Raw genomic sequence first — 9,924 nt, 5'->3', positions numbered from 1 at the left:
TCCATGCTCCAGTGGGAACACCATGATCTTCATGATCATAGGCAAGTTCACTAAAATGGCTCATATGTTTCCCCTCAAAAAGTTGCCCACTGCTTGGCTGACATCTTCATCAGGGAGGTAGTCCGCCTGCATGGACTACCCACAGAGATTGTCTCTAATGGGGCACTCAGTTTGTGGTGTGCTTCTGGCATGACTTCACCAAGGCACTGGAGATCTTGCTCACCTTCTCTGCTACTTATCACTCCCAGTCTGATGGGAGACCAAAGAGAGAGAACCAGCATCTGGAACAATACCTGTGCTTGTTTATCAGTGAACACCAAGATGAATGGTCCAATCCTTCCATTGGCTGAGTTTGCCCGCAACAATGCTGTCCAAGAATCCATGCGAAAAACACCATTCTATTGTCTGTATGGGCTCCACCCACAGTCGTTCCCTGGTGTGCAACCTCGCTCCTCAGTTCCAGCTCTCAACAGAAGCAGAAAGCTGATGTACGACATCCGCAAACCCTTCCTACCAGCCTGGTGACCATGTGTAGTTGTCGACCAGTAACCTGCGGTTGTAGCTTCCATCCATGAAGCTAGCACTGTGCTTCATTGGTCCCTTTTGTAACTCCGTGACATATGAACTGCACCTTCCCAGAGCTCTAGGTCTCCCACAGGCCATCCATGTTTCCCATTTGAAACCTTTGGGTTCCGTTTTTTTGTGTCAGTGGTCCTAGCCATGTATAAACCCCTGTAACCCACTACATCTTGCCTTCTTTTGGTCGTACTTGTGCCTGTAATAGTGTATCCTGTTCTAATGCATTATCTGTTAATGATTCTGCGTACTTGACCCAGCTTCATCCTGACTATTGGGTTCTGGCTTCCTGACCTCAGCTTTGATTTATTGAATACCCTGAACTCTGGATTTCTGACATATATATATCTCATATATTGATTATTCTGAATACCTTAGAGTCTGTCCTCGGCCCCGGAGGATCATCAGAGAGTCCCGCCTCCACTGCAAACCCAAAACACAGTGTCCCATCCTGCAACAGCGTCTCCTCTGATACATAGCTCTGGAATGCCCATACTAAGTAATCCAGTACATATAGGGAAAATGAGTAAACATGGGACAAACAGAAAATAAAAATACAGAAAACAATAATAAATTGGTATTGGAAATTTCTTGGTCTGGTATGTAGAAAAATGACATTTGTGAAAAGAAGCATTAGAAATAATTGCAGCTGCTGATTCTCCTTCTCCTTCCCACAGTCATTTACCAACTAAATATGATGATTGGACATCAATAGACAGTATATTGCCCCTAAATCTGAGAGAAAAGAAGGGACTAGAAACAAATCCCCCTTCATTGCCACCACTATAAGTTGATGAATAAGTAAATTCATCAGCAGAATAACAAGACCTTTAAGTTGCATGGCATGTTGTTTTAATTGTCATCACATCAGTGACCCCCAAATTAAACCGGGCAGAGGGTCACTGTGGTCTTAAAAACAATGCTACAGAAGTAACTTGGGTTTTCATGACAAATTGACCAAGAAGAATTAGCATTTGAGCATTTGAGGATAGGGATGAGAATTTAGCAGTAAGCTAGAATTAAGCTAGTAAAATTACGACATAATGATAAAGTGTATGACCCAGCCTAGGTTACAAGTACAGAGAAAATTGGACAACTCTGTTCAGGGGCAAGTGGTCATTAAGTATCCAGTGTGGGGATGGTACATTATGGTCCTTCTGATTGCAGACACCTGTCTGTTGCAGCATTAGTCTTCTTTTTGGATGACATCTACATACAATGACTGGAGCACATGGCAGACTGTGACAGTAACTGGAAGGTGGCAGATGGAGAAATGAGAACTGTCAAGAGTAACTGGTAAAGGTACCTAGCTGGACCACACTGCAGAGGTCTGTGGCAAACAAATCTGGGGATAGGATAGCTGAGATCATACACAATTAAGTCATAACACAGTGCACAAAGAAAAGGCATAAACAAAAGACAGCCCATGGTCAATGACCAGATAATATCAGATTCAAAGTACTGAAGGGGCAAACAGGAGCAAGCCAAGGCTTAGAATCAATATAGACTAATCTCAGGCAGACAGATACCAACAATGGACTGCTAAGATATCAATGCTCCAGCTATGGCAGCTGGTAGCAACCTCAGTAAAAAAAAAGTCCCTAATAACTGGATAAACTACCGGTGTGTCAGATATTCCAGTGATCCCAGAGCTTCCTGTTGATAACAAGGTTAGATGCATCACCTCCTACACTCAGGAGAACTCTACTGAACTATTTTGTTAAACAAAAAAACTATATTGTGGACAGATTGTTGGGAAGGTCTGGTAATGATCATAATACACTTTGTTACAAAAGTTTATGGCAGGTGGAGGTCCTTAAACAGGATTTCAGGGCACTAGGTGACAAGCTTAGAACGAGAACTTACAATATTATATTTTGGGAAACATTGCCGATACCACACTCTATACCCAGTAAGCAGCAAGGGCTTAGGGAGATTAATGCGTTTTGATGCTGTAAACCCCAGGGAGATGATTTGTTTGGTATTTGGGCACAGGTACTAAACAAGCCACGCATATGGTGGAACAATTGGAGAGCAGGTTGGCCCAATGTTCCATTCCCCTTTCAGTGGAAAATTTATGCCGGCTATTACAAGAGGCTAGAGCTCTGCAGGATCCTGTTCAGGGGTCCTATAGAGCCTGCATCAGGCACAGGTGCTGAGCATTAAAACCCCTTAGAGCCTGAGATCAGAGAGAGGGAAGAGGAGTTTCCCTGTGCACCCAGGACAAGGAAAGGCCCTGAAGAACATCCCTGAGCCAAGTGTTGCATTACCTGCCTGGTCCTTTGTGTGTTGTCTGGGGGAGGTTTTCCAGAGCCTGGCTTAGCTGGGTCTGGCTGGGAGGTGTAGTTAGTGGGTGTTTAGGCTGCTCAGTCTGGGCCAGCATAGTATAGTTAGAGAGGGCTCCAATTGGGAGATAGGTTTGTTTCTTTTTATGATTTTGTTTTGGGGTGTTTCATTTCATTTTTTGAAAATAAAGCATTGGTTGCCACAAGTCAGTGCTCCTGAGCCTTATTGCCCTAGAAGGCTGTGCTGAAGATCTCTGTGACATTTATGGCCTTCACGCTATAGGGTTTGTCACAGCTTATAGTAAGGATGGGCTGCACCTCAATGATGAATGGTTGCTGTACTGGAGGAGATTTTAAACTAGGATATGAGGGATTAAAGATAGCTAGCGTAGGTTCATGGCAGGCTTTAGCTTTGAGAAATGGTGAAGGGAGTTGTGGTTTCAGCACAAACAAGGAAGTAGTTATATTACAACATGTTAATAGTTTCTTAACACAAAGAAAATTAATAAAGACTAATAGTAACCCTACTAAAAATACACTTTTACCTTCCTGAGCCAACCCTTTGAAAGCCTTCCAGCTAATATGTATGGCCCATTGTATATAGTGGAGATCAGGATAAAGAAAAAGGTTTTAAATTGTTCGCCAGTTTAGAAATGCTGCCTGCAGGTTTGCAAATGAATGCTGCAAAAAAGCGTACAGCAATCATGTGATTGGCTGACACAGAAGAAAGTAACAAAACAGCTAAATTAAATATAGGAATGGAGTACAGTGTTGGGTACTTAGGGAACTAAAAAATAACCAAATCATTGTTTTTGATCTTGGAGTCAAAAACACAAATGGTAAAAATGTTCAAAACCTTAACCAGGTAATTACAGAACTGTAAGTCTGATACCAGTGTGAAGTGATTATTTGGAAGTGTGTTAAGGGATCATAGTTAAGAACAAACCATATTTTAGGAAAGGACACCACAACATTTTCAAAAAATTTCCACTCAGAGAAAGAACCCTGGTACAATAGCATGGGGGCATGGGGTCGGTCAGTCCTGGGTGCCACTAATCAGGGGGGTGCCACCAGGCTGGCATCTGGTGCCCACCACTCCACAGACGGACTATAATGCTGCTAGAGGAGCATCAAAGATCTCCCTCTAACCAGCTTAAAATCAATCAAGGGAGTGGGAGGTCTGTTAACCCTTAAGGACAATGGGCAGTCCCTAAACCAATTGAAAACAATGCATTTTGAGCCACGTACGGGCTTTGTCATTAAGGGGTTAATATAGACATCCAATCCTGCTCACTTGTGACTAGCACAAGTAAATAACTTCTGTGCTGCAGTATGTGGGGTGTTTAGATTAATGGAAGGTAACTAATTAGTCAGTTATACATCATCCATACTGCAGGGCAGTGCTTTATCTGGTCTGGTCAGCAATATATAAAAATTTTATATAGCAGTTATCCTGTACCACCATCAATGGCTGGCTTAGTGTATAGTGATGCTGTATAGTTATGCTGTTCCACTGTAATGTCCAGCTCAGTATATGACGATAGCAGTTATCCTCTACCACCGTCAATCTCTAGCTCAGTGTGTAGATGGGCCGGCTGACGCATCTCCCTGGATCCCTGTAGCCATTGCTGGTGTGGGGCAAAGGGCAGTGGCGCTCTGCCCTGTTGCCAGCACTTCAGCTAGGGGCTAAGGGATCTGGGCACACTGCCCAGCATTCCAAGGACCTAGGTGTGGCGACGTAGTCTCATCCACCCCTCCTGGGTTAACCTCCTCAGACAAAAAAATCAAATAAATCCACAGTCTCTGGATCCAATTGTGGAGCACAGTCGCAGAGCTCCGGTATCATATCTCTGCTAGCTACCCAGTATCAATCCACGAACCATTGGAGCACATGTACATAAGGGAAAAATAATAATAAAAACAATAATGGTGCAATATAGTTAAACCAATATGATATTTTGTGTGATATGAAATTGACTCACAAACTTGATAAATTGGACTCAAAAAAGATCCTTTTAACCCCTTCAACCCCTTATGGATGTACCGGGACGTCCAAAAAATGCCTATTAAGAAACCCCTATGGACGTACTGGTACGTCCAGCCCTTCTTGCAGCGTCAGGGACACATCCCTGCTGCTGCACGGGAGATCAGGCGGTCGTTTGACAGCCTGGACTCCCCACTGACAGCAGAAGCCGGTATCGCCGGCTTTCTGCTGTCCGATCTGATGTAACAGCTCCCGGCATGAAAGCCGGAAAGCTGTTACATTTCAAACTGCTGACGTAACCCGGAAGTTTTTGCAAGTTCCTGTTTGGTATTTCCTCCTAGCCAATGTGGAGATACTTGATCTATTTCAATAGTCCTGAACTCATGGAGTAAGAAAGTTTTACAATTGTTGCAGTGTTTTGGGACACTATGTTTTTAGTTTTACTTACTTACTTTCAGTTCCCTGGAGGTACGTCCAATGTACTGGGTCCCACATTTAAACTTGACAAGGTAGACCACATTTTTTTAATGTCAAATGTCAAAAGTTTTGTTTGGCTGATATTTATTATGATCCAAAAACACTTCCCTCCTTTTCTTTTATGGATCTGACACTTCTTTGGAGCAGTTTCTCTCTTCACACTTTGCTATCAACTGTTGGGTTTGAACAGAGAAGTCCCTCTCACCTGTTCAGTTCCTACGGATGTGTGCTATCTGTCCCTTTGGGATGTTTTGTAACCAGTTTGGATGATGACAACTTGAATAATCTATAAAGCCGTTTCCATCAGTAGGTTTAAAAAGGTTTTGGAGTGTTTTTCATCTCCCGAAGTGTATAATGTAAGGTCCAAAAAATGAATTTCTTTTCGGTTGATGCAAGAAGTGAATTTAAGATTATGTTGGTTCTAATTTACATAACATATAAATTGGTTCAAACTCCCCCGCAGAATCCTCCCAAATAATCAAAATGTCGTCAATGTAACGTTGCTAGAGGACCAGATTTGCACAAAAGGGTTATTAGACCAAATTGAATCTGCTTCCCAATCTGCTACATATAGGTTGGCATAACTTGGTGAAAATCTGGTCCTCATGGCGGTGCCACATAGTTGTAAATAAAAATTATGTCTGAACAAAAAAAAAGACCACATATACGGGGGTCAGTATTTCATCCTCAAATATTAGGTATATATTATGCCTTTATTATTATATATTTAATTTAAAGCTTTACAAACATGATTATTCAACAATACAAATATCAATATCCCGAATATACTTGTATACTTATATATATGTTGAGTTTAAATCCCCCCCCCCAAAAAGCTGGTAATATGCGTTGATTATTATTTGAATCATAAATTCTTTAGTTTAATGATCCAGTCCTCATATATAATTGTTTTTTTATTTTCTGTTGTGGACTAATCCAATGGAGACCACTCTCCATCTGTAATTGGAATAACACCTTATTTTTCAGATGTGAATAGGAAAATGGTTTGTTCTCTTTCCAATTTCTTGCGATCATCAATTTAGTAGCTGCAAATATGTGAATGATTATTATCTTTTTTTAATGATAGCTCAGATGGAAATATGTGGAGAAGAGAAATTTCTAATGTTTTATTCACCTTAATATTATCTATATTTTCTAGAAGCTCAAAAGCAAACCTCCAAAGAGGCCTTACTTCTATACAGGTCCACCATATATGTTGGAAATCTCCTTTTTCCTGATTACAACGCCAGCATCGATCTGAAGAATTTGGAAACATAGATTTTATTCTTGTCTGAGTTAAATACCATTGATTTATTAGTTTGAAATAATTTTCTCTAATTGTTATAGAATGAATTAGATTATATGTCATATTTATTGCTTTGTACCAATTTGTCTCTGTCATTTGTCTCATTGAGTATCTATTCCATTTAGTTTAAATTGAAGTTGGTGGAGTCTCATCAATTTTATTAATTATTTCAAACGATTTTGACATTACTTTTTTTATGTATTGCTTATTAAATACATTTTGAAGCTTTAAATTAAGTTTTTTATCAGCTTTATATCTCACCTGTGTTAAAAAGGATTTTACTCTTAAATAAATAAATATTTCTGAACTAGGTAGATTAAATTTGCTTGACAACTGATCAAATGATTTTATATTATCTTCAAAGAAAATATCTTTTAATTCTGTTATTCCCACAGTTTTCCACGTCCTTAAATTTATGTTAGAAATAATACTATAGTAATTCTATAGTATCCAATACCGTATTATTAGTTAGGTCAAGTTTTTCCCTAATCTTTTTCCATTCTCGTCTTTTATTATACTATTTTGTATATCTTTATATGTTATTTCTAATTTTGTCTGAGGTTGCCACATGCATATTGTCAAATTAATCTTCGCCATAAATCTTTCTATTTTAAACCATGGTTGATTGAAATTTGTTTGAAGTTGTAAATTATATAAATGCAATAGTATACATGCATCATATGCACTTTTAACTCTGGGGTAGTTCAATCCACCTCTATTTATTTGTTTTTGCCAACTTTTGAATACTAATTCTCATTTTCCTCCCATTATTTATAAATTTATTAAAACTGGCTTGTAACAAATTGATCCAAGAACTTGAGATTTTTAGTGGGATATGTCTAAAAGAAATAAGTCCATTTAGGGAATATATATGGATTAATCACATTTATTCTACCTATCCGAGATAATTGTATGTTTCGCCATTCTTTTAACAGATAATTTGTTTCTTGTAGGAGAGGCAGAAAATTCCGTTCAACTATATCTTCTACTTTTGGTGCTATTTTTAAGCCCAAGTAATTAAGATCTTGCTGTTTCCAAATACATTTGTATTCTCATTGAATTATTTGTTTAGTTTGTGTTGATACATTTAATGGGAGGATTTCAGATTTTTCTATATTTAGCTTGTAATTTGAAATATTTGAGTATTTATTTATCGTTATCATCAGAGCCCTGATAGATTTTTCAGGTTCTTCTATAGTTATGAGAATATCATCTGCATAGAGAAATATTTTTATTTCTTCTTGTAAAAAATGGAAACCTTTTATTTTATCATTTTTTCGTACAGCAATTGCTAGAGTCTCCATGGTCGTTGTATACAATAGAGGAAAAAGAGGACAACCCTGCCCAGTCCCGTTTGTCAAATAGAACCAGTCTGCTTTGATATTTTGCCCAATTGTTCTCGCCGTAGAATTTGAATATAAGGATTGAATTGCTGAAATAAATGGGCCGTTAATTCCAAAAGCACGGATAGAGTAAAACATAAAAAGTCCCAATTCACCCAGTCAAAGGCTTTCTCAGCATCCAATGCGAGAAAACAGAGCATTTTTTTTTTGTAAATTTGCTACATCGAGTATATGAATAATATGTCTAAAATTGTTATATGTTTGTCTTTTCGGAACAAAACCTTGCTTCAGCCGGTTCGCCAATATTGCCGCATAAATTTTCATGTCTTCATTAATAAGAGAAATAGGTCTATAATTTCTTATTTCTTCTGGACTTTTCATAGTTAGTTCATTAAACATTGCTGTTAGAGCTTTAGTTATATGTCTTCCAAAATTTTTATAAAATTCTCCACTGAAGCCATCGGGACCCGGGCTTTTTTGATTTTTAAGATTTTCAATAACATTTGTTATCTCTTTTTCTTCTATCGGTTAATTTAATTATTATAATTGGTCTATGGATAACTTACGGATAGGTAAATCTGTAATTTTTTTTTTTTTTCTGTATTTATATGAGTCTTTATGTTATAGAGGGATGCATAATATTGATTAAACATGCTTTCAATTCCTTCTGGAGTCATGTATGTTTTATTATCTTCTACTATTTTATAAATACGGTCAGAGGTAATAAGCACAGAATGGTCGAAAACAAGCCGAGGTCAGGAAGCCAGAAGTCAGGAACGTCGTAGAACAAGCCGAGGTCAGGAAGCCAGAAGTCAGGAACGTCCTAGAACAAGCCGAGGTCAGGAAGTCAGAAGTCAGGATCGTCGTGGAGGAAGCCAGAATCAAATACCAGGGGAACAGGAACAAGAACAAGTCGAGTCGGTAACAGGAATCAAAACAGGAACGCTTACTGAGGAGTAGACACTATCAAGATAGGTACGACCATCAGAAGGCAATGATGGAAGGATTCTGAGAAATAGAATCTTCTCTGATAAGCCTCTGATTCTAATATTTTTGTTACTACTTCTGTCTTCCATCTCTGCCAATTTATCTTCCAACATAACTATTTTATTTGCTAATAGTTGCTGATTTTCTTTAGTGGTATCTTGCATAAGCTTAATTTGTTCGTTAATTCGCACTAGCCCCAGCCTTTTGGCCCCTAATCAGGTACAGGGTGACTTAAACATAAACCCAAGCAAAGGAACCAGATATTGCACTGCAATTAGTGTCCACTGTCACCTGCTGAAGTATGTAATGCAATCCAGGGGTCCATCATCTATAATGGAAAATACAGCCTCCAGGTGCCCCCCAAGTCCCAAGACACGGAGGCTCCTGTGACAATGAGTAAGAGTTACTGAGTGAGAGAGTGTGAGTAAGACCCCATGATGCCCAGTGGGCCAAAAGTATTTTGTAATACTTCAAGAATATAATAGGTAGAGTGGCATGACATCTGTTATTGTGGATCTCACTACCATCATCCTATGTTCTCCCTTCCAATATCACAGCTACACCCTATGCCCCTCAGTGGATTACATCTTAAGATGTTTTCAATATCCATATGAGCAAGTCACCAGAATCAGGAATCTGCACACACTCCCACAGGAACTCAGGTGCTTAGCTGTGCCAGGAAGGGCCAGCTCCCCAGTAAATCAAAATAGAAAAAGGCTCCAGGCACTCAAGGGTTCCATCAGGCAGATTTATTGAAAAAGACAAACAACAACGTTTCGACCTCACGATGAGGTCTTTATCAAGTTGATAAACCATTATTACATCTACTAGCACTGAAGCAAGTTACCTCTAAATATCATTACCTCATGTTTCTGTTTAATTAAAATAAAGCAAATAAAGTTAAATAAAATAAAGTGTTACAAGACATATCAGGGTCTATTAATTATAACAATTCAGCATTAGTGT

This window comes from Spea bombifrons, chromosome 13 (genome assembly GCF_027358695.1).
Source record: "Spea bombifrons isolate aSpeBom1 chromosome 13, aSpeBom1.2.pri, whole genome shotgun sequence".
Taxonomy (NCBI): domain Eukaryota; kingdom Metazoa; phylum Chordata; class Amphibia; order Anura; family Pelobatidae; genus Spea; species Spea bombifrons.
Note: the sequence above shows the minus strand (reverse complement) of the source record.